Raw genomic sequence first — 26,405 nt, 5'->3', positions numbered from 1 at the left:
TTCTGTTCCCATTAACTCCCTTTCTTAGCTCAGAACACCTCTGTATTCCAATTCTTTTCTTTTGATTTGTCATACTCATGGTCACTTGTTGGTGTTTTCAAACCAAAAGTAGAAGCAGTGACATGCCACAAGAAACATTGTTCCTATTTCATTTCCATCTTAGGTAAAAGTGGGGAAAACAGGTCATATCTTGGGGAAAAAAAACATTTTGTTATATTTTCAACCTGAGAGGTTTGAATCAATTTTGGTTGAATTCTGAACTTTTGGCTTCTTACAGGAAACCTAGCTTCAGAACTTTAGCACAATTCCTGCTTAGGAGAAGATGCCACCTGTATTTAGATTATGCTGATACATAAATACCTTAGCTACCACACATAAATACCTTAGCTACCACACCATTACTTAGTATTATGATGCACTAAAATGTTACATTAGGAAAATTGTGTAAATTCTAATAGCGGCTGAGCTGTCAATTCCTAGTCTCATGAGGTGACTTATTTATTGGATACTTTATCTCCTGGCCCATGGATTATGAAGATTTACTCATGAGTAAAGTCACTATTTAAAATAAATCTCAAAGCAAAACTTGTGGCTAACTCTGAGTAGGGAATGCCAAGTGCTCCTAGAAAGTAAATCTAAACTGCTTTGTGTTCTAATAACATGTTTAGCATGTTTGTAGATTCTATGAGGTAGAGGGAGTTTTTGAACAGTCATATGTATTATATCTTCTATTATATTCTATTTTTAGGTGCATCAAGGTGAAAATCTAATCAGTCATGTTAGGTGAGAAGCCAGAAAAAGTTATACTTATGTGATTCTAGGCAGGTAGGGTAGCCCTGGACAATTCATTTTGGTATCATTTTTCTTGGTATTGTTTATATACTTTATTATTGTATAGATTTGTCTGGTAAGTTGTTTCTCTTTTTTACATTTTTGAGACCCCCTTTTTTCCCCCCTGAGTTTTGCAGTGTAGCTCAGGCTGACCTCAAACTTTTGATCTTTCTACTTTAGCTTCCCAATTAAAATAGAAAGCGAGCATCGCCATGCCCACCTTTCATTGGTTGTCTTCTGATCTAACCATCTAATATCATGTGATATTACTACTTAGCATGCTTCTCATGATAAATAGCAGTATAAGCCACAGAGAACCCAAGATTGCATTGTTAAATGACCACAGTTCACTTTCCTTCCTAAGATACTATCTGATATAATCATTTTTTGTTTCATCTCTGCTTTTTCAGCAAAGGTAAGTCACCCACCTCAAGAGAGGAAGATGGGGAAAGATTACCTTGGGGGTGCACATTGTAGAGACAAGGCAAGCAAATTCAGAAGAGGCCCAACCCCTCTAGTGTAAGGCTTACTGTAAAAGCCATTGACTTCAGGACTTGCTGAGGTTCTGAGACAGTGTGATGCTTCTTTCCTTCTGTGTCCACTTGCTTCCACCCAGCAGGAATGTCCTGGGCAGGATTAGAAATGGCTGCCCCTCTGGAATTTTATGGTTTAAACTAAAACCAAACTGCCAGAGATCTTTAAAATGATCTCTTCATGAGTTTCCAGGCCTTTGGAGCAGACTAAAAGTGGAGAAAGTTTTTAGTAGTTTATCCAACTCTGTGTTACACACTAAACTTCAGCAGTTTTGTTCATAGTTAAGTGATGAACCTTCATTTTATTTTAGTCCTCACCCCTCACTAAAACCTTCATCCCAAGTAAGATAAAAAAGAAAGAAAGAAAGGAAAAGGAAAACAGAGTAAAAGGCTGCTAGGACCTGTTCAAATGCTGCTTAAGGCAAACTCTTCTATTGTGTGGCATCCTCTGCTGCTATTCACTCCCCCGCCCCCCCCCCCGCCCGCCCCCAATTCTTGAAATAGTATCAGCCACACTTACAGATCTAACATTCAGACGGGTTAGCTGAATAATAAACACTGTGTGAGCGAGAAAGTACTAGCAGGGAATTTATAAAGAAAATGTTGACAGAGCCTGGATTCTCACAGTGTTGCTGGGTACCATGATTATAATAATGGTTTCCTTGATCTCGTCCAGAGTGTTCCAAAGAGCAGAATTTTTAGTTTTTCCTTTGGTCCCAAGATCAAAAACATGAACAATTTTACATTTCTAAGGTTGGAGAGTATCTGTTTCCACAATTTCAGTGGGAAAGCAACCCACCCTTTCTCAGTTTTATTAAAAACCACCATCTTGGCTTCGGTCTGGGCCATTCCAGGCACTTTCATTATGTCTCATATCTTTTCTTTTAAAAAAATATTTAAGCTTTATTTCTTAGATAAATTGTTTGCTTCTGCCTTTTCCTTCTTTCTTTCTTTCTTTCTTTCTTTCTTTCTTTCTTTCTTTCTTTTTTCAAGACAGGGTTCCTCTCTCTGAGGCTTTGGATGCTGTCCTGGAACTAGCTGTTATAGACCAGGCTGGTCTTGAACTCACAGAGATCCTCCTGCTTCTGCCTCCTGAGTGCTGGGATTAAAAGGTGTGCGCCACCACTGCCTGACCTACCTTTTCTTTTTTAAAAGTTTTTTTTTTAAGTTTTATTTCTTTGATAATTTTATTAATACAATATATATTAACACTTCAAAATTTTATTTTTTATATGTATTGATATTTTATCTGTGTGTATGTCTGTGCACCATGTGTATGCATTACCCATGGAAGCCTGAATAGGATCCCCTGGGACTGGAGTTAGAGGTAGTTGTGAGCTGCTCTGTGGGTCATCTGGAAGAGCAGCCAATGGTCTTAACTGTTTAGCATCTCTGCAGCTGCTGAATACCTTAATTCCTGTCAGCCAGCTTCATTTGATCAGTTCTCCATCCTTGGGGTTGCTCAGATGATTCTACCATCTTCTACTAGAAAGCCATTTGTGAGTGGCTAGGATGCGAGGAGGGGATACTGTATAGAGAAGGTGTAAGGATGAGAATGGGCCAGGAGGCATGAAAAACCAGAGTTCATGTATTGAAGGAAGAAAGGGAAGAATAGTGGAACCCAAAGGCAGGGAAGAGCCAGCTATGAGAGACACAGGCTGGGAGGCACGGGTGTGTTCATGCAGAGTTTGTTCAACTGTGTAAGGCAGCAAAGGAAGACCATGCGCTGGTACAGGTGGTAGTTAGATTTACTGTAACACAGGTCCCCCAGCCTATCACCAAAGGAGGATTGCACTGAAACTAGGAGACCAATAGGGAACCAGTTCTCCGGTCTAGAAGACAGATGATGCGTATCTGGGTGAGAAGGGTTTGAGAGGAAGTGGAGACAAGCTGCAGTCACACTGTTGAGCTGGACCTGACAGGCTTGTTGAAAGACTCATCAAGAAAGCAAAGGGCGAGACTAGTCTCCAAGTTCTCCAAATATGTTTGACTCTGTGCTGCTTCTAAACATCTTACCACAGTGTCTCCAGTGTTTCCTAGCTATTTTTTCACCATCCAAATGTCTACTGCATGTTTTTTTGCTGTTTCCATCCAAGGGAAACTCCTGCGTTTCTCAGTTTATGAAAACATATATGGCTGGGGAGTGCTGACACATGATTTTAACCCCAGCTATCAGGAGGTAGAGTCAGGCAGATCTCTGACTTCGAGGCCAGCCTGGTCTGTGGAGTGAGTTCCAAGACAGTCAGGGCTACACAGAGAAACTCCGTCTCAAAAAAAATGAGAAAAGAAAAGAAAAAGAAACACATACGAAATGAGGGGATATAATAATAAAATATTATTTCTGTATTTAGAATGATGATGAAAATGAAAGCTAAACCTATCTCTTTAGGTTTTTCTCATCATTCATATGAATGTCTGGAATTTTATGGCTTGAAGGACAGCAAAGGGTTTTGTGTTTTACTGAAATAAACATCTATTCCAGTGATGTCTAACATGCATAGAAATCAGTCAGGGTCTCATATCATCGGAGATTCTGAATGTGTAAAGAGTCAGGACTTTGTAGTTTGCCCAGCTGCTAGCTGGTGTGCTAACTGTAGGAATGGACTTGAGGTGTCTTCTCTGGTAAGCACTATTGTTTCGTGGATGCATTATAATGCTCAAGTGCATTGCCAGCAAGCAGAAGAGATCAACCAGGAGACATCTTCCTTCAGAAATGCCAACAAATATGCATCTCACATTCTTTCCTTGGTTTGCAAATGGCTGGAGCATTAATTGTTATCCTTTATGCCCTATTCCTTAGTGGCTAACAATTCCACTACAGATGGCAGTACTTTACATAAAATTGAAGTAAAACTCATGTCACCAAAAATGCTTTATATATCTTACTATTAGTACTTAGCATACAATTTTAACAAAAATCTGACCTTTGAAAGCATTGCTGATTTAGGATTATGCTAATTCTATGGGACTAGAGATGGCCCGGCAGATGAGAGCTTATGCTGCTTTTCAGAGGACCTAAGTTAGATTCTCAGCAGCTACAACAGATACAGTACTTGTGGCCTCTGTGGGCATCCAGACTCACACAAGTGTGTGCGTGCACACTCACACACACACCATTAAAAATAAATCCTAAAACAGTGAATCTGCTGGTTTGGAAAGACCCCCATTATGTAACTGTTAGTCTACTTAGGGTTTCAAATATATCTTTAGCTAAATAAGTATGCCTCTGCTAGAAATAAGGCAATAAGACATCATTCCTGCTACAAAGCTGTTATTCTATTATTTTTCATGGCTCCCCCTACTTTTTAGCTTTTTATATTTTGATGTGTGTGTGTGTGTGTGTGATTATACATATGTTGTTCTAATTTTATTCAGTCGCCTGATAAACATCATAACAAAAGTCAAACTTAGGGGAAGAAGAGGTTTATTTCAGCTTGCAGGTCACATGTCATTATTGAGGAAAGTCAGGGCAGGAACCCAATATGGAACTTGAAGTTACTTTCTTTCTATTCAACACATCATTATCTCTGACCAAAGAAGTCACATCATGGCCAAGGAGCTATAGCAGGAACTATGAGGATGCTGCTTGCTGGCTGGCTCACTAGTAGACCCCTGCTTAGCTGGATTTTTCATATAGTCAAAAATCCTTGCCCAAGAAGTGGTGCTGCCACAGTGGGCTGGGCTGTTCACCATCAACTAACAGTCAAGAAAATCCTTCACAGACATGCCCATATGCCTATCTGATCTGGGCAATCAACTCCTCACTGAGACTCCCCTCTTGGATGATTTTGATTTCTGTCAAGTTGACAAAGCTGACTAGGACAGGTATCTATGGATGTATGTATACATTAGACAATTTACTCCAAGGCCTAAAAATATACATGCATGTAACATGTAACATGCATGAATGTAAATGTGTGTAAATATATGTATATGTGTGTATATGTCTATATGTATGTTAAGTACCTTCTGTCTGTTCAAACTGATATTAGTGATTCATATCTAATTTTCCTGCTTTTTCGGAGTTTTTAAAAATGTTTTTAATCTTTATTTTATGTGAATAGGTGTTCTGCCTATATGTGTGTCTGTACACTATATGTGTGTTGGCTCTCCTGGGAGTGGTGTTATGACAGTTAAGAGCAGCCATGTGGGTACTGGGAATTGAACCCAGGTCCACTGGAAGAGCTACCAGTGCTCTTAGCTCCTGATCCAGCTCTCTAGTCCTCTACATAGTTTTTTAAAAAACATTATTGTGAAAACTTTCAGAGAGAAAAAAGTGTGCAATAAACATCTATGCACCTGCTAATCATCAGGCGGCTAATTTGGAGATGTAGTGTTATGTGACATATTGAGTATTAGAAAAGTGACAGATGTGCTATCTAGCTTCTCATTTATTATATATTGTATCCATATTTCAAATTAACTTTGTAGCATATAGCTTATGCAATTATAAAGTACTGTTAAGATAGACAATGAAAGGGCACCCAATAACTCACAAATGCCATTCTGAAGTATAATAGATTCATTTGCAATTTGTTGTGCTAGATTTTTTGCAATCAGTGATTTTATGTAACTCCATACAAATACATTTTTTTCCTTTTCACAATGAACTTTGGATTTGAGTGGAAGAGATGAGTAAGTTTTCAGTCACTGACATTTTAAATCAGTGTTGGATTTGGCACCTTGATCTGGAGTGGGCTGCAGAGCCAGTCAGCTTTAGAGCTAAGAAAGACCTAACTCAGAAATCTTGGGGACTGATCATGACTCATACTGATTCAGCGACAGTGTCTATACCTGAACCCTGACTCACAGGATCCTCTCCTCTGTTTCCCGAAACAGTAGGTCTGACCAGATAAGCATTTTTCTTTCATGATTGGTGTTTCATAAAGAGTCTTTCTAGTATTTATCTAGCTTCCACTAAATAATGAGTATTTTATAATTCAGACCCAGGTCCTCTCCTCATCAAAGTTAGACTGTAGTAAGACCTGAATGAAATTTACAAGTTACTTAACAAAGAAGTTGTTATAATGTTCTTAAGAAAAAACAAGGGATACGTCACAATTGTGGTAAGTCCCGTCAGCTGTTACTACTTGCCATGGGTCAACTTTGACATAAACACACTGTAAGAACAGAATCAAGCTCTATGCTTGTGATAGTTTCTCCCTTGTATCTGACATGTTAAGATTCTGATTCTTGGCTGGCAAGTCAGAACTCAGCAGAATCTGGTATTTACATTTTAGTATAGAGGAAAACTCCAAGTTATCATCTCACTTTTATGTTTTGTATAAAATAAAAGAAAAAAGTACAAATATGTCAACATTTCTGTTTTGGGCAGATCAGGGATCCAGGCCTAACACTGCCTTCAAGTGAATTCACTCTTGCTGCTGTAGGGTGAATGGCTTCATGACACCCAGTGCAGTTAAGCATTGTGACGTCTACTGAGCCCTCACCTAGGTAGCATTCCTGCACCTTGAACTGCTTTGGTAGAGCCTGGTGGAGAATCTCCCAAGGACATGATGCAGTACAGATGGTCCCAAAGGCTCTATCGCTTTGGATGGATCATCGCTCTGAGCATGACTTTTTCTCTTCACTGATACTGAGTTCAGGACTGTGGGGAGTGGGGAGAAAGGACTACAATGAAGTTGAAGGCTGTGTTCCATATACTGGTGGGGCTTTGTGCCACCAGTCCTGGGACCCTGACCTCTCATGGCTCTGCACATTCTTGGTTATTTGATTAGGATTAAATTGTGTTGGTCAGGAGATGGTCCATTGAGCAGTAGGAGATATGAAAGCTAAGTATAATTCTCTCTCACCAAGATGTGCTAAGGTTCTAGGCTCCAGAGCTTGCTAATATGACCTATTTGGAGATAATGCGTCTTGGCAGATGTAATCAAGTTAATATTGACTATGACCTAAATGACTGACATCCTTGTGATAGAGAAAGCTCCATGAAAATGGAGACTGGTATGATTTATCAACAAACCAAGAAATACCAAGCCTTTCTAGAAGTCCTCAAAAGCTACAAGAGACAAGGCAAAACTTCTCATCATCCCTGAGCCTTTAGAGAGAGAAGACCTTGTTAGTTTCTTGATTTTAGACTTGAATCTGGAGTTCTGTGCACACTTCTAAAGTTTAACCCCCCCCCAATTTGTAAAGGCACTTCTGGAGAACCACTGTATCAACCAGAAAAAGGAAATATCATAACATATTATATGACATGTATAGAATATGACATATGTAGAAAACCTTTCTTCTCTGCAGTGCTCTCCCAGTCTCAGCAGGAACTCTCTTCCAGGCTCTAGGCTGGGGTACCATTTCATTCTTTCTGTATCAACCATAAAATCATGCATTACTGATTAAACACAGGCAGGCATCTTCAACCTGACTCAAGAATAATCCAGGTAACATAGCACCCAGGCATCCCCTATTGCAATGCAGATAGTGGTAGGCGTCTACAGAGCCTAATGGACACTCCACCTCCTCTTGCTACCTGGATCCACACATCATCTTCTATAAGTGTTGTTTCATATTCAGAAAGACTCATCATTTCATATCCAATGTAAGGGTCAAATTATTGGTTGTCTAGAAAGAAGGTATTTTTTGTAGTAGTCTTATATGTAAATATACACATAAATTGTGTGTTTGATACTCTAGCTCAAATACTTTTACTGAATTTCCCTGGAGGGTAAAGTATAATGCAAGATCTTAGAGCAGCTCAGAATGGATCCCCCGCTGCCTGACAACCCTCCCTTTGTGTTCTGTAAACCAGATGAACTTCTTTACTGAGTTTCTTCCCATCACTGGAAACCCAGTTCAAGTACTGCCTCCCACAAGAATGCAGTGTGTCTTATTTCCAGAGTTGTTTTGAGCAACTTGATTCCTTATTTTAATCTGTTTCCTCACAGTATTTATTGTGTTGTAGATTTCTCTGTACTTGATCACCTTTTCTAGGAACTGCACCATAAATGGCGGATCGAAAGCTTGTTATTATTAAAAAGGAATTAGTCTCATGGTGTATTTGTGAAACCAAATGGACAGAATTTTATGGATGTTTCATGCTTAGAGGGGCCTTACCTGGCACTGGCACTGTTGATTGCTGTAACTAACAGTAAAGGAATGTTCCACAACAGGGAACAAGTTAAATACATACAGGGGTTATTTTAAGCTGTGTCCACTACTGTATTTCCACACTCTTCTTTTTAGATCCCCTGGATGGTTTGGGGTACCATGTAGGTGCTGGGAATTGAACTCATGGCCTCCACGAGAGCAACACATGCTCTAAACTGCTGATCCATATATATAGCTCACCTTCTTCTTCTTCTTCTTCTTCTTCTTCTTCTTCTTCTTCTTCTTCTTCTTCTTCTTCTTCTTCTCCTTCTTGATGCAAACAGCAAGAGGATTTATTGCAGTTGTTTAACAAGCTAACCCCATGTTAGCTCGGGCCTTTCATCCATCCACTATGGTGGATGGCTAGGAAAGATGCCTCGAAGCCACGGCATAGAGATCTTATAGGGCATCGTAAGGGGAATGTCTAGGGGTACGCACAGCCTCAGGATTGGTGTGCCTCCAGGCTTGCTCTGTGCTGATTGATCAACTGGTTGTTATGGCCCATAGGTCCTCCCAGGGTGATTGCTATATATGCTCTTTGAGTCATTGCTGTGCGCTTGTCCATAAAGCACACCCAGAGCCGTAAAGCATAGCACCACCAGCTAACTTCTGATTGGTTCCTTGCCACGATGCAGGCATCTGACCTCCTAGTGACCAAGGCAAGGTCAGGCAAACAAGTGTTAGACTGTCATGGCTGCTGAAATGGGCAGGCATCTGACCTCCTAGTAACCAAGGCAAGGCCAGGCAAGCACGTGTTAGACAGTCACGGCTACCAAAATGGGAAGCTGGTCCCCTCATTCCCCCATTTTCTTTTTTTTTTTCAAAATTTTATTTCTTATGTATACAGTGTCTGTCTGCGCATAGCCCTTCAAGACAGAAGAGGGCACCAGATCTCATTACAAATGGTTGTGAGCCATCATGTGGTTGCTGGGAATTGAACTCAGGTCCTCTGGAAGAACAGCCAGTGCTCTTAACCACTGAGCCATCTCTCCAGCCCTCATTCCCCCATTTTCTTTTTTGGAGATTCCAATCATGGAATTTCTGTCTCTCCATCGTCCCCATCAGGGAGTGAGCGGTATTGGCACCCCCCATGTTAGGGAGTTCCTTCTGATTTAGCATTTCAACGAGGGAAAATGGGCGACATGTTCATTCCCATGCTACTTCCTGCTGACTTTGGGATGAAGTTAGGGACCCAAGAAGGCTGAAATGCTAGTCAAAAGCAAAAAGGGAATTTAGGCAATGGGGAGTCCATCAGGAGCTTCTGGTTTGCAGACTCTGTTAAAGAGACAGGGGTTGTCCACATCAGCTGGACTGGTTCACATCCACAGCATGTCCAGGGCTTGATGTCTACGTCTACTTAGGAACAGCCTGTAGTCAGCAACTGACACTCACATGTGTCTGCCAGAAGCAGAAACCTGTTTAAGACATGTTTAAACTAGGAATAGAAGTTAAAATTTATTTACTGAAGCCCACAGTGCAGAAAAATCAGATATCTGGATATCTGTTCAAACAGCAGGGACATATTTATAACTTTGAGTCCTAGTAAAAAACTACAGATTTGGGCTAGAAGCATGTACATTTGTCTTCTGTCCAGAGAGCCAGGTATGGATTGGACAGAGGTGCCTTTGGCCTGATGAAAAGCCCTTTAAGTTTATACTTAGATGACAACCAAAATAAACTTAAAAACCTTGAGCTTGAGGCTGAACAGTAGGTAGTCACCACTTTATCAGCTAACATACTGACTATAGCCTTGTGGATCTGACTGCCTGATGCTGTCAAGCTGACAACCATTAATATTTTCAGAGATCTGAAAAGGGTAAATTTTATACAGTTTCTGAATCTACTAAGAAGTGACAGGAGCCAGTCCATATACAATTAGCCACACCCAAGTCTCTCCATTAGCGTTGGAGGCAGAAGTCTCAAAGAACAGCAATCTTCACCAGGCCTATAAGGTAAGAGTTTTTTTCTCTCTGTGGAAGAGGGACATGGAAAAGACTGAGTTTATTTTTTCTAGGCAAAGGAGGTGCAATCAATTTTCCAGTGTCCAGCAGCTTTGTCCACACACATTCTTCTTTTAAAGCACATTTTAATTAATACATAGGCACATCATTTCCCTCTTCTGTTTCCTTCCTCCATCTTCCCATGTCCTCTACCCCTCAAATTTATGGCCTCTTTTTTGGACTATTATTTTTACATGCTTATATGTGCAAATATATAAATACAACCTGCTGAGTCCATTTTTATTGTTTATGTGTATATGATTTCAGTGCCACTTGTATTTGGATAAACAATTAGGGAGAGACAAATTCTCCTTTTCTTAGTTGTCAATAGCTGCCTGTAGGGTTTTTTTCTTGTTTGTTTGTTTGTTTAGGGTTTGGACCAATGGAATCTTCCTGTTTCCACACCACCATGTCTGTGGATATTGTCATTGTTCCAGCTTTGTTTAGGCAGTCATTTCTGGGAGACAGTCTCACAGCTGACTTTCTGGTCTTCTGGAGCTTATGGTCCATCTAACTCTCTTCCACATTGTTCTCTGTAGATGTATCCATTTTGGGGTGGGTTCCCTACAATCCACTGATCTCTTCATTGTATCCAGCTGTGATATTCTGTAACGGTCTCCATTTTCTGTGCAGAGAAGCTTCTTTGATAAGGGATGAAGGCTACACTTATCTATGGCTTATAAAGACAGATTTTATAATGTAGTTAGAAATTATGCTGACCTAGTAACATGGTGGCAGGAGATTTTCTTCTAAGACTCATGGCCTTGCTGTCTATGGGTAGTTGGCTAGGTTTCTAGGACCCAGCATAATTTCCCTCCTGTTGAGTGGACCTTGAGGCCAATTATAGAGCTGTTGGTCACCAACAACATGTGAGTGCCACTATTGCACCTTTAGGGTAAGTGTTATATCCATGTTGTTATTTCTTTTCTTGTCCAGCATGGAGCATGGCCTGGTGTACGAGTTCAACAAGTGTTTGCTAAAAGGTGAATCTGCAAGGGAATGTACATGGGACACTGGACTTTTCATTCTATTCTCCATTTTAATAGAAGTATCATCTTTAAGAAAATCATGATAAACCCATGTGTACTTGTAATCCATGTGCTGAGCAAATAGAAACAGGTGAATCCCAGAAAAACAACAAAACATAGTGGACCAGCATAACCTATTTCACAGGTAAATGACCCTGTCTTAAACAAATGGATGTGTCCGAGATACAACACCCAAGTTATCCTATGCCCCCTCAACACAGTCATACTTGCCCAACATGGTGCACAGGTTCATACATGCACACATATGCATGTATACACAAATAGAAAAGAAAATTCTGATTGAATTAATTCATTGGGAAGCTTGTTCCAAATAAAATCTCTTATAAGATGGTCTAGATCAGTGGTTTTCAACCTTCCTAATGCTGTGACCCTTTAATGCTGTGACCCTAATGCTGTGACCCTTTAATGCTGTGACCCTAATGCTGTGACCCTTTAATGCTGTGACCCTAATGCTGTGACCCGGTGACTCCCCAGCCACAAAATTATTTTTGTTGCTATTTCATAACTATAATTTTGCTACTGATATGCACTGTAATGTAAATATCCTGTGTTCTCTGATGGTCCTAGGAGACTGCTGTGATTGGGTCATTCCACTCGCAAAGGGATCAAGACCCACAGGTTGAGAGCCACTGGTCTAGACTAAAGATGGCATTTATGAATGATGAAGTGAAAATGTGAAAAGTTCTGGATCGTAATCTGAAAATGTTTCCCAGTTTGTGTCTGTGTATACGGCACATAAATGCATGTGTGATACATGAAGGGAAGCCTATGGAACACATCCAACTGCAGGTCTATTCCACCATTTTCTGTGTGAGCACATGGACAAAACACATAGAGCTCTAAGGTGCCACCAGGACAATCTTCCAGAGTCCCTGAATTCCCATGTCAAGTAACAGCACAAAGAACTAAGCCTGTCCAGTTTGCAAGAACTGTTTTTCCTTTCACAACCCAGAATGGTGTGCACAGGTGTTGGTGACCAAGCCAAGCTTGACACAGCTTCACAAGAGGCCCCCCCAAATCTGACCACCATGGAGAGTTGGCAATCAATTAAGACAACTTTGACAACAGTTCAAATCTGATTTGTTTTAAATTATTCTCTTTCTCACCTTGTATTTCTTTCCTTAGGAAACTCAAGTCTGATCCATTTTTAGGATTCTGCCCACTGAATTGAACTTGATGGTTTCAGCTTCACTGTTGTTTTTCTTCTTTTAAGAAAAAAAAAAAAGAGTACAGGAGTGCTGGACCCCACAACTAGAAAAGCATTAATGCTTTCTTCTGCTAATTAGACACTTAAAGGCATACTATGGTAGGTACATGCTTAGCATTTCCTGAAAATAGTGGGGAGTTGGTTCCCCTATGCCCTTCTAACCTTTCCCTTTAAATAGCTTGGCAACTTCTTATGGCCCACAAGTAAATGACACCAGCTAAACACCTGAAATTTAACCTGTTTGAGTATTAGTTTCCATTTCGTTTGTGGGGCTTTTCCACTCTAAGAATTACTTTATTTTTCCTGGCATCATTCTCCATCCTACCCTCTGTACACCTTAGAAGGCCCCTCTTTTCCTCGGCTGAGGATCAGTTCGATCAACTACTTCACTCTCAAGAGGGAGACACAAACTGAGGGAAAACATCTAGCCTGAAGATCATTCTGTCAGAACATGCTGATCCTATTTCCTTTCGTACTCTCTTAAGCTTCTTGTGAACTCCTACTAGAATAGGTATATTTATTTATAGTGTGTATGTGTGTTTGCATGTGTCATATGTGTGTGTTTGTGTTTTATGTGTGTGTGTATGTGTGTGTGTGTGGAGGTGCACTCATGCTAAGCTCAGAGAATACCTCTCACTAGTTGGTCTGTCCTACTACCTTGTTGGATCTGGACATTGAACATAGGTGGTGATACCTGGCCAGAAGAGCCTCTACTCAGTAAATAATCTTGTCAGGCCAGCATTTTATGTTTGAAAACCAGGAAGACATAATAACCAATTAAAACATTTCTTCAGCTTCTAGAAATTAGGGCAGAGTCCATACCAGCAGGCAAGCTGACTACTCACAACGTAACTTTCATTCGAAGTTTGTTCTAGAAGTTCAGGAGCAGCCATTGAACTTTTCTCCTGACTATTTTAACACTTCTTTTTTTTTTTTTTTTTTTTTTTTTTTTTTTTTTTTTTTTTTGTATTTGAGAGTCTGGCCAGGATTGGAAACAGAGGTGTGAAGAATTACAAGAGTTGATGTTTTGCAGTACTTTGAGCCAGGAGTAAGTAAGCAAGAAACTCTAAAATGTCTTGAGAAACTTTGTCCTCAAAAACATTCTAGCTTGTATTATTTTTAAGTGTAAGAGTTAGACAGGTGAAAAGTCACACAAAAAACGGAGACTTACATGGGCAGCGAGAGGAACTGTAGTTATTCCAGCATGTTCATCTTTGTAGAAGCTTTAGTAACCCTTTATATCTTTTCTTCTCTGGTGGTCACAATCACTATATCAAAAAGGAAACTTTTGTGGGGTTATTTTTATTTTACACGTGAGAAAAACTGAAGCACAATGTTCAATAGTGAAGTTTATTTTGTTGTTTTTACCTGATAAGTCGTCATAGAACTTACATTCAGTAACTGATGGAAGCAGAGACAGTGACCCACAGCCAAGCACTGGGCTGGGCTCCTGGAGTTCAGTTGAAGAGAGGGAGGAGGGATCACATGGGAAAGGGAGGTCAAGATCATGATGGGGGAACCTCAGAGACAGCTGACAGGAATAGTGGGAAATTATGGACTATGGACTGACAGCCAGGGAACCTACATGGGACGGAACTAGACCTTCTGAGTGTGGGTGACAGTTATATGGCTTGATCTGTTGGTGAGGCTCCTCTGGCAATGGGCCCAGAACCTATCTTGGGTACATGAACAGGCTTTTTAGAGCCCATTCCTTATGGTGGGAAACCTTGCTCAGCCTTGATACAGGGGGAGGGGCTTGGTCCTGCCTCAACTTGGTATGCCAGATTTTGTTGACTCCGCATGAAGGCCTTACCCTCTCTGAGGAATCAATGGGGGGTGGGGTAGGGATGAGAGAAGGGGAGGGAGGAGGAACTGGGGTTGGTATGTAAAATAAAAAATTAAATAAAAAATCAGTGGGACCTCAAAAAAATTTACTTGGGCATGATGGTGTGTGCCTATTGTTCCATATACTCAGGCAGGTGGGAGTGTCTCTTAAACCCATGAGTTCTAGAGGAGCCTGGTAAACAGCAAGAGTTCATCTCACCAATTACTTCAAAAGGGTTTCCTCTTCAAACCTTGCATAGTATGAGGCAGAAGCTTTGAGATAGTAAAACAGCTACCTTTTATGAATGCTCGCAAGGTGCCCAATGCTGAGTCCTCTGCACATTCAGTTCACTTCTTACAGCAGGCCCATGAAATACATCTCTGTCCTCCCCCTTTCACAGCTGAGAAGCATAGAGGCCCAAAGCCACTTTGTGACTTTTAAACAGCCACAGCCTACCCACTGTGGTGTAGGATACAAGCCTCCAGTTTCTGATGCCATGCTAGCCATAAAGGAGTCAGATATTGGACTTCAGCTCAGTATTCTGAGAATACCTGAGTCCTATTGTTTCACAGATGGCCCAGTATAGGCCATCACCAGGCCATAGTCTACTTCTTTATAGATCTCAGACCTATAAGCTCTGCTTTGGTTCAAGAAACTTCCAGCTTGGAGTGTAATTCAATAACTGTAGACACAAGGAAATGCAAATTCAGAAATGTTCTGGAATGCTTGGAACTACAGAACCAGGCGATGCTAGCATGATTGTAGGAACTTCTATAACTCAAAACCAGGGGCAATCTTAATAGGTAATCTCATACCGTCTTCATTAGCTCATCTCTTCTGTGTCTGTTCTTCCAGTATTCATTTCTCTGTCTCACATACATGGTCTTCATTACCAAATGATCTTTTCATTTCTTCGGTTGATGTTGTCTTGAAGACAGGGCCTCCTATAGTACAGGCTGGCCCCAAACTTGCTCTATAGCTGAGGATGACTGTAAACTCCTGACACCCTTGCCTTAGCCTCCTGGTTTCTCAGATTACAGGACTGAGTCATCACACTCAGCTAACCCATCTTTCTCAATCAACATAGGCACACATATCGCAACATGAAGAATATTGCTTGAATTATGAAAGCTACTTTCAGGGTAGCAGTGTGTGCCTAATATTTTCCTTTTCTTCTACCACAGGATTTGAGTTTATGCTTTGGATATATTAGACTTTCAAAAGTATGTATAAATGGTTTTATTTTTATAGTTTTCAGAGGAAATATATCCTGATGGCAGTGATAGCTAAGAACTCTGGAAGATCATTTTGATTGGAGAAAAACTTTGAAGTATTTATTACCATTTGGAGTAAAAATGGAAAATGCGGCTTAACTTTGTTTTGAAGAAGAAAAGTTATTATTCAATAAATAATTTCATTCCAGATCATTTTGATTTCTATTTGAGAGCTCATTCCTTGGCACTGGGAAGATTTCATTTACCTCTAATATGCTGTGGTAACTACTGAGCAAAACAGACAAAATTCAACTCTTCTTGTAGTGTTTATTCTCTATATACTTATGCCAGATAATTGTGGGATATATCTTTGATAGGATTATGTACCGCTTTGTATTTCAAGTTTATGTCAGATCACAAATAGGTATTCCTGGTGTATTAGCATTGTTTTGTGCTCATCAGGAACCACAGCTTTTCTATCATATCATATCCAGCCAGAGAGAAAAGGAAAACACCAATTCTTATGAATGGTTCCTTAAGATTAATGTTTCTCATAGCTTGAACCATAGAATAAAAGGTCACAGGATGAATCCTGTCATAGAGCCACGTGACAGGACAAGGTGTGTGTGTGTGTGTGGTGGGGGACAAAAGGAGTGGCGATGCTCTCTATTAAGAACACCTGTGTGCTCAGTAACAACAGGAAGGAGTTCTGGAAAGGACACAGCAATGTCAGCCATGAGGTGATCTGGAGAATAAGATTGTACCTGCTGTATTTTCTAGAAAGAATATGTTTTCCAATGCCATTCAAATGGGAAATAAAGACATCAGAGAAACAAGGATTCAGAGGAATAAAACAGTGAAGTAATACTGATCATAGCAACCAATACACTTCCAGGTCACATGCATTCCACTGATTTATTTGTTAAACATTAAGTATTTCATGTTCTATTTCAAGTGCTAAGGATACAACAGTGAACAAAAATGGACAAATATCCCAATTACATGGAACTTAACATTGTTTATATACCCTAAATGATAAATTCTATTCTGTGATGATAACTGTTATGGAGAAATCCAAGATGCAGAAATTGGGGGATTTTGAGGATCATCTCAGGCAAGAGATGATCTCACTAAGTAAGGATCTGAAGGAGTCTGTATCATGCTAGAACCAGCAAGTATGCCCATTTCCTCAGAGGGTAACAGCAGGGAAGGAGGTAAGATGGGGCATGAACACCAAAGAGGGCATGCTGGTGAAGTTCTTAGAGATTGGGGTAAGGACTTTTCCACTGACTTTGAGTGACATGGGCGATCATTTCAAAACTTTGGGTAAGGGAGTTGCCACGTTTGAAATAGGATAATTCTGTCTATTATGTTCATAATACATTAAGTGAAGGACATGATGGCCAAAATTTGCTACAGTGTAGTGGTTGATTTTAGTTAACTTGACACAAACTACAGATACCTGGGAGGATGGAACCTTAGTGAAGGAATTCATAAAACTCACCTATGGGCATGCCTGTGGGACATTTGATAGTTACCTAATGGAGGAGGGTCTAGTGCCACTGTGGGCAGATAATCCTGTGTTGTATTCGAAAGGTACATGGATGGTGGCTGGGAAGCAGGTCACTAAGCAGCATTCCCTTGTGGTCTCTGCTTCAGCTCCTGCCTCCCGGTTTTTGCCCTGAGCATGTGCCCTAGCCCCCCTCAATGCTGGATAAACGCTTTTCTCTTCAACTTGATTTGATCAGTGTTTCATAAAAGCAACAGGATTCAAACAAGAACACTTCATAAATGCAAATGAAAGGGAAATGGGTATGAACCAGACTAATGTCATGGGAGGAGATAAACACTGGTCAGAGTTTGGGCCTATTTCAAACAGGAGCTATCAGGGCTTTTTAATGGAGTGGGAGGGAAATGAAGGGAAGAGAGGACCAACAGAAGACACCAGGAGGCATTGTCCTGGGCCACTGGGCAGATGGAATCAACATTTATTGTAGTACAAAAGGCTACAGAGGAGCAGTTTGGGGTAGTTCATGTAGTTACATTTGTGACACTTTAGACATCCGACTCAAGGGGTCAAATGTGCAGCCAGATACTAAGTCTGGAGTTTAGGAAATGGTCAGACTAGACATAAAAGTCTGGGAAAGCTAATCAAAGAGGCAACATTGAAATATCTAAGCCTAGATGAGATAATCAGAGTGTGAGTCAATTCAAATAAGGGATAATTGACTGAATCCCGGGGAATTACTATTTGTGGAGAATGTGATGGAAGCAGAATGAGAGACTAAGAAGAAAGTAATAATAAAGGAAGAGAAAGGCAGAAGGGACCCCCCCCCCATCTTACAGCCACACTGTGTAAGAAAACCTGTTTCAAGGATGATCCTTGTTCTGACAGTTAGCTGATTCAGTGGAGATTAGGCGGTATCATTAGATTTAGCTGTGCAGAGAGCCAAGGTACTCTTTTCTAAGAGTTTCCTGCGGGAGTCTCTGAAGTGAGATGGAGAGAGAAGAGGAAGGGTGAATTACAGGCAGTGAGTGCATCATGATAGAGGCAAGAGAGAGAGAAAAAAAAAAACAGTTCCTGGACATATAAGCGCTAAGAAATTATTTGAAAAGATAGTGTGTTTGCTTTTGAAGGATATATATTAAGCAGGATGGGGTGACAGTGGAGAGAGTGTAAGAGAAAGGACATAAAAAAGAAGGAATGGGAGCTGGGGTGCAAATGGAAGAACAGGTACAAAGTGGGTCAAAGACCTCTTTTAATGAGATCAGTGGCAGGGGGCACAGGTGGAAATGACAAAACGGTCCTTCAGGAGGAGAGAAACAGAATGGACATACTGGTTACAGCGATGGATTGATTCCAGCATGGTGGATGGATTCTTGGAACCAGATATCTTGAAAGAGTGAGCAAAAAGTGAAGGGTTAGCCAATGAACGCTAATTAGTCTGCTTCCAGATGAATGGTGAGGAGGAAGGGTGTTGAACATTTCCTAAGATCTAAAAGGACTGTGGGACATTTAGGGGAACTGGAGGCTTACCTATTTAGTGGGAGAACCCGATTAACAGTGACACAGGCTTCCGCACAGTACGTGGCAGAGCTAAATGAATGGTCTTTCCAGTAGAGTTTGAACTTCAAACATGAGCCAGTGCAGGGGTAGGACTTGGATAAAACACAGTCTCTAGGGAAAGCTGGAACAAGAGACCTGCACATTATGTCTTCCAGGCCTGAAACAGGAAGTCTGATTTTAATAGCCTCGACTTACAATTTTAATACCCTCCAAAGACAATTAACCTGTTGCCAAATCTGATGCCAGGTTTTGGATGCTCACAGCTCAAGTGCCTTGGTTGTTTTTTGTTACCTTTTTTCTTCTTTTCTTCTCCTTCTTGCCAGAGGCTTCTGACCTTTCAGGTCAGACAATCTATCTCCTGCATAAGTTGTTTATCAAAAGGAAATAATGAAAGAGAACAAGAAAAGGATAGACATTAAACATTTTGGGTTGAAATGCATTTTTCTTGGCCACAGAATCCCTAAAAACCCTTTGTGTACACATAAATACTCTGTTTACATCTTGTAGTTTAGACCACATAATTTTGAAATCCAACTCTTCAAAGCATTCTGTTCTAGTTAGGCAAGGTTAAAAACAATTCTGTCAGTCGTCCATATATGCTCTTTTTTCTTTTTAAATTAGGTACCCAAAGATGTCCAGCTTAATCTATCACACATTCAGATGTCAATATTCAGAAAGTTCTGCTGCCATAAATGCTTTTTGTACTTGTTTTATAAAGCTTTTACTTTCAGATTCTACAGGATAAAATTTCCATTCAGTATTGCTAAGAGGCAAGAAATGGAGACATCATTTTCTCATAAAGAATTACTAAGCTATTCAGCATTGTACACAATGTGTATATATATGGTATTGCCTGATAAGAAAAAATAGTTTAAAGAACATCCTTGTATCCTTAACCGTTGGCTAAAAATATAAATTGTTTTAGATGCAGGATTGTTGAGGTATATGGGTTCTTGAAACCCAAATTCCATTCTATACACTTGTGTCACAAACACTTTCTCTACTGTGCTAGCTCCCCAGCCTGATACTATTCTTTTTCAGTTATTTGCTAATTTGATAGTTTAAAAAAAATTAGCACGCTGTCATCACGAATTACGAAGTAGCCATCATCTTGGTTCAGTGTGACTCTAGCCCCTAAGCACAGTTAATTGGTTCAGTGAATTCCTGATCAAATTATATCAATGGAAGGAGTTTTGAGTTTTAAATTAGAGATAATTGTAGGCATGGAGTACCTGCAATTCAGGTACTATTTGACACTCATGCTTTCCATACATAGAAAAATGTAGTAAAGTTAATCGGCATATATTCTGGATATTATGAATGGTTGGCAAATATAGTCTTCTATTATGTAAGGTGTCTCTTTACTCTTTCCTCAGTTCCTTTGCTGTGCAAGAACTTCCTGAATTGATAAAATAGTATTTGTTACTTTTGACTTTGGTTTTCTGTGCTATTTGGGGGGTGTGACACAGAAAATCAACACCAATAGTAACATCTTGAAGTGGTTTTCCTTTATTCTTCTAGTGGTTTCAGGCCTTAAATTCAGTCTTTCATCCATCTTGACTCTGTATACATGATAAGAAAGAAGAGTTAAGTTCCAGTCCAATGCATGTGGACCTCTCATTTCCTCAGCATTTGGTGTAGAGGCTGTCCTTTCTCTGACATAAATTTTTGATAGCATTTAATCATTGTCCTAATTTGCTTTCCATTGCTGTGATATTCACGATGGTCAAAAGCAACTTTGTAGGGGGGTTCTATTGGGTTTTTAATATCTAAATCACAGTCTATCATTGAGGGAAGCCAAGGCAGGAACTCAAGCAGGGCAGGAACCCAGAGGCAAGAACTGAAGCAGAAATGATGGAGGAATGCTGCTTACTGGCTTGCTCTCCATGGTTTGCTCAGTTTGCTTTCTTACATAGTCTAGGAACATGTTGTCCAGGGGTGGAACCACTCACAGTGGGCTGGACCCTCCCACATAATTAATCAAGAAAATGCCTCAGATTTGCCTACAGGTAATATGATAGAAACATTTTCTCAATTGAAGTTCCATCTTTTCAGATGACTCTAGCATGTGTCAAGTTGACAAGCTACTATCCATCTCTGCTATCAAAATGCAAATTTATTTTTGTTCCACTGCTTAATGTGTCTGTTTGGGTTGCTGTGGATCTACACTGTCTTGAAATCAGGCTGATGATGCCTGTGGCTTTGTTCTTCTTACTCAAGATTACTTTGGCTCTTTGGTGTCTAATCTGCTTCTATATAAATCTTTAGAACATCAGAGGAAATCAAGAGAGTAATGAACTCCTTTCACAGGTCGCCTCAGGCTGTTTAACAGAAGGGTGAGAGCAAGGGCTCCTGGGAGAACTCAGAAGAAATAGATATCTGCACATCCTAGGTACATAGCAGTGGTAGTAATCACTATGGTCCAAGAAGTCCACCAGAGTGTCTGTGAGCCTCCAGTTGGGGGTGGAAGGTTCTGGGAGCCCAGAGACTTGTGGGATGGTAGCTGGGTGGCAGGGCTGGAGTCAGGCCAGCTCCTCCTGACTGCTTGAAGTGAAGGGGTCCCAGCCTGGTTTGTTGGGGTTCCCTTTTCCTTATTCTGCTGACGTTACTAATGTCTTAATTTTGTTATGTGGTTGGGAGTTATATTGCTTTCATTGTTTCTCTTTCAGCAAAGACACTATTCATGCATAGACAATTACTGAGATTTCCATGTTGATTTTGTGTCCTGTCCCTTCATTGAACTTATTTTCTATTTGAGTTTTAAAGCTTCTATAAAATTATCATCCACAAAGGCAGTACAAACTTACAGTAAGAGGAAATAAACATTTGCCTGTTTTCTTACAAGGTGAAAATGATTATTCTTAACATAATTGCCTCTCATGTTATTGGTTATTAGTTATAGTATGTAGCATCTACTTATTCATTTAGCCATGTATGTTTCCACATCTGCTAGAATCCAGTTGATAAATTATATTCATCTACTTTTGTCTTTGTGTCAGCTTATTTTAGTACAGAGGGTATGTTCACGACATGTTGAATTCTAGTATTTTATATGCAAAGTGCATGACTGAAATTATTTTCCTCATACTATCCAGTCTCTTTTATCATGGTATAATTCTTTGCACTATAAAAGTTCTATGGTTGATGTAGTCACATTGACTAGTCTTTTCATTTATTGATTTTTAATATATCTTATGCAAGAAGACTTTCTTACCCTAAGGTTATAAACAAATTTTCCTTCTGTAATTTTAATCTGTTTAAGTTTCCTTAAAATTTTGACTTGCCAAGTTTTTTGTATGTAAATGTCAAGGCTACTCTAACAATTTATCTTGATTTCCCTTTATCTTACTTACACTACATATGAATTTCATAATCATAGCCCCATTTTTATATTAAATAAACGGAGACTACATTCCTCCCTACAAGTTACCACAGCTTCCTCACTAAACTGAAACATCCTCTTCGTCATCCATCCTGTGACCTTTACGTGGTTCTATTTATGTTCTCTGGTCCCATCTTCTTCTGTGGTGATGTTGTACTGTTTTCATTTCTGTGGATATAAAACTATATTCTTTTAAAAGTATTCTCTAATCTTTTGTTTCTGTTGTTTGTTTGTGTTTTTAAGAGACTGATTTCTCTCTGTAGTTCTGGCTGCCCTAGAACTTGCTTCCAGGTTAGCCTTGAACTCACAGACAGCCACCTGCCTCTGCCTCCAAATATAATTTATAATCCTGTTGGCAACACTCTGAATTCCTTGATTAACAGGAGGCAACTCACAGTGTTTTACCCAAAAATATAGTATCTCCACTTATTCAGTTCTTTTTGTGTGATGCACTAGAATTTTATCTTTTCATAATGCCTTTGTTATAGTCAATTTATTTTGAGAGTATAAAATGTCCAATTTATGGCATCAAGTAGATAGTTATTACTGATATTAAAAGAAATAAATCATATTCAAGCATAGTGATCCTAAGCATGAATAGCTTTTGAAAATCAGTAACTGTGTCTTGTATATTTCCTTGCTGTACACAAGTAATAGGAAAGTAACTGATCTTTTGTTTCCGTGTGTCGACTTGTTTTTCTTTTGTTACTGTCTTTCATCCAAATCTCCTGACTAATGTTGAGATAATGCTTGTCTGTCTTTTTCCTGTCTTCAGTGGGAAATTCTCTAATACTTCACCCTCTGACATGCTAAGGCTTTTTGTTGTTGTTGGCCTCTGTGATTGGGGCTTGGAATGTCCCTTAAAGGCCCATGTGTTAAAAGCTTGTTCTCAAGTCCACAACACTGCTGGCAGGTAATGGAACCTGCAGAACCTAGTGAGAGATTTTGTTATTGTCCTGCCTTCAGAGACAGCTGTGGGACTCTAGCTGTGGGAAAGGACTTTTGCCTTTCCTTTCCATATGTACCCATGAGTTTAGTCATATACTAAGTCTAGTCGTATGCTAAGATGGCCTTTCCTGCCACAAGAACCAGTAGAAATGTGAGCCCAAACAATTGTTACCTCTGTATGAGTTGATTATGTCTTGTATTTTGTTGTGGAAACAAAACACTGTGTGACTAGCAAATTGGTTGATAAAGAATTTTATATCTATCTATCAATCATCTATCTAAAGTCATATGTGCAATATATACACATATATATATTTAATAAAGGTATTACACATTGGGCTTATAAAGGTTTATGGCAAAGAATTGAACACATAATATTACAAAGATCCCAGATCTCAGAATAGCCAAATGAGAATCCTGGCTCCATCACTTAACACTAGTAGTGTGACTTCTGATTGATACTTTCTCTGAGTCTGAAATTTTGCATCTGAAAGAGAAAATCAACACATACAAAAATAAGTTTGTTTAGATGACCAATAAGAGAAATAGCATGTGTCGCAGTATAGACTAACTTGGTGTGGTGTCAGAAAAACTTGATCATGCCCAGTATTGCAGAGGACTTGAACAATAACAGTAGAGTACAATCACCAGGAAACTATTGCACTTACACTGTTCTGCCATTCTTAACTGAAAATACAGCAGCTATTATATAATGTATAGTTACATAATGTATTTGATTTCATTAAGATGGCACATGTGGATTCTATAAGAATAACTAAATAATGACTGTATTAAGCTTGAAATGTTCTTAATTTAAAAATAAGGAAAAAATACCAGAGTTATATAAAATTAATTATGTATGGTGGTCTGGAGAGGAATCTCTTTACACTAAGCCTTCTGGGTTAATGTAAGGAGCCTTGTAACCAGGCAGGCAAAGGCCTGGCTGGAGGGAGATTAGGACAGAGGTTACAACCGGGCAGACAAAGGCCTGGTTTAAGAAAGATTAAAGGAAAGGGAGTTTAGGCCCACCAGGTGGCCGTTGTAGATAAGAGTGAGAATGTGTGGAGTGTGTCAAAGTATGATTAGCACGGTTTAGCTAACTATTTAAGGACCAGCTCAGAACTGGGAATTTTAGAGTGTACCACAACTCTATGTCCTGGAGCTCTCCTCTGCTAACCTGAGACAACCAGGTCATCAAGCCGAGTGCTGCCCCTTCTGAGCCTGATTCCTTGACACTGGGCCCTCAGGAGACTCACTGGCCTGAATCCAGAGGAACAGAAGTCCTGAGCCCAAACCTGCAGGTCGAAGCAGTAGAGGTGCCCCTGCTGTGACCTATTGTCTGTGGTTTTTAGGATTGTTTGCTTATGCTTGTGTGTTGCTTTGACATAATTGTGAAGTAAAACTTATATACTCAAAACCAACTCTCTGAGTTTGTCATTCCTCCCAGGTCAAAACCTGATAAGAGCTCGAGACAGTTAAAGGGCAAATGACTTCATTTAGTTTTTAGTCATTCAAAAGGTCACTTTCATTAGAAACATGGTTTATTAGTGAGGTAACATGTCAGGTTACCAGTAACAATAGACTTAACATGGAAGCCATTGAAGCTGTTATAAAGGAACTTATATGTCTTTGGATTTTGATAACTTAAAGAACTCAGTGTCAGCCGGGTATTGGTGGCACACGCCTTTAATCCCAGCCCTCGGGAGGCAGAGGCAGGAGGATCTCCGTGAGTTCGAGACCAGCCTGGTCTACAAGAGCTAGTTCCATGACAGCCTCCAAAGCTACAGAGAAACCCTGTCTCGAAAACAAACAAACAAACAAAACAAAAAACAAACAAAACAAAAAAACTCAGTGTCACTTACTTGAAAAAAACTTATTTCTTCTACTGAGCTACCATCATAATTAATGGTCAAACTGGATTTGAATAGCCCAACATGATTTTTTAAAATTGTTCTGGTCTGGCCTAGTCGTTTGTGACATGGCTGGAGAGTATGTGTAGAAATGGCTATTGGATTGTAAGACCCTCAGAAAGCTGAGGCTTCCAGAATCTTAGCCCAGGACGGCGGCCACCCCAAACACAGAATGGAGGCGAAAGCTTGATGCAAACTGCATGAGGCTTTATTGTAGTTTAACGAGCTAACCCCATGTTAGCTCGGGTCTTTCACCCACCCGCCATGGCGGACAGCTAGAAAAGACGGTTTGAAGCTGCTGCGCATAGATCTTTATAGGACAGCGTAAGGGGAATGTCTAGGGGTACGCACAGGCTCACGATTGGTGTGCCTCCAGGCTTGGAGGGCTTGCCCTGTGTTGATTGGTCAACTGGTTGTTATGGCCCATAGGCCCTCCCAGGGTGGTTGCTATGCTCTCTACGTCATTGCTGTGCGCTAGTCCGTAAAGCACACCCAGGGTCGTAAAGCATAGCGCCACCAGCTAACTTCTGATTGGTTCCTTGTCACGAGACAGGCATCTGACTTTCTAGTGACTAGGTCAAGGTCATAGAAGCACATGTTCGGCTGTTACGGCTGCCGAAAGGGAAGCCGGTTCCTTCAGGATGTGTTTAATACTCTATGACATTGTCAGCCTGTGTCTTTTATGAGAATGTGTCCATTTGGATATTTATTAGTTCAAATGTAAATAATGTTTAATCTACCCTTGTAAGAACTTTTGTACACCACATATTTTGTAGATCATGCTACTTCACATTCTGTGAAGATTTCAGACCATCACTGTTAAATTTTTGTTTAAATTAGATATAAAGAAAAAGAGGAGGCAGCTCAAGATGAGACATATTAACCATTTTATTATAGGCCTGGCAGAGTAGGGAGACTGAGAGAGAAGAGAAGCAGGGTAAATGGCTGCCCGCCATGGCTGGTCACCATAGAGAGGCAGAGAGAGCGAGTAGATGGAAGAGAGAGGGAAGAAGAAGAAGAAGAAGGAGAGAGAGAGAGCGAAGCAGGAAAGTTGGAGCTTTTAAAGGGAAGACTGTGCATGCGCACTGAGGTTCCACGCATGCCCAGAGTCCTCATGCAGGCTGTAAATGCGGAGTGGGTGATGTGGTGATGGCACGTCCCTGTGCATGCCCTGACTGTTGTCAGGGGGCAGGGTCTGTCTCTTAAAGAGGTAGAGCTGATCAGCATTAGAGCCTCTATAAGTATTTTAGTGCAGTTAGTGAAAATAATATTGGAGTTGTTTAGAGGCTCACTATGTATAAATGGTATAATTTCAGAGTCTATTTTTCCAAG

The sequence above is a fragment of the Cricetulus griseus genome, chromosome 2 (assembly GCF_003668045.3).
Source record: "Cricetulus griseus strain 17A/GY chromosome 2, alternate assembly CriGri-PICRH-1.0, whole genome shotgun sequence".
NCBI classification, from domain to species: Eukaryota; Metazoa; Chordata; class Mammalia; order Rodentia; family Cricetidae; genus Cricetulus; species Cricetulus griseus.
Note: the sequence above shows the minus strand (reverse complement) of the source record.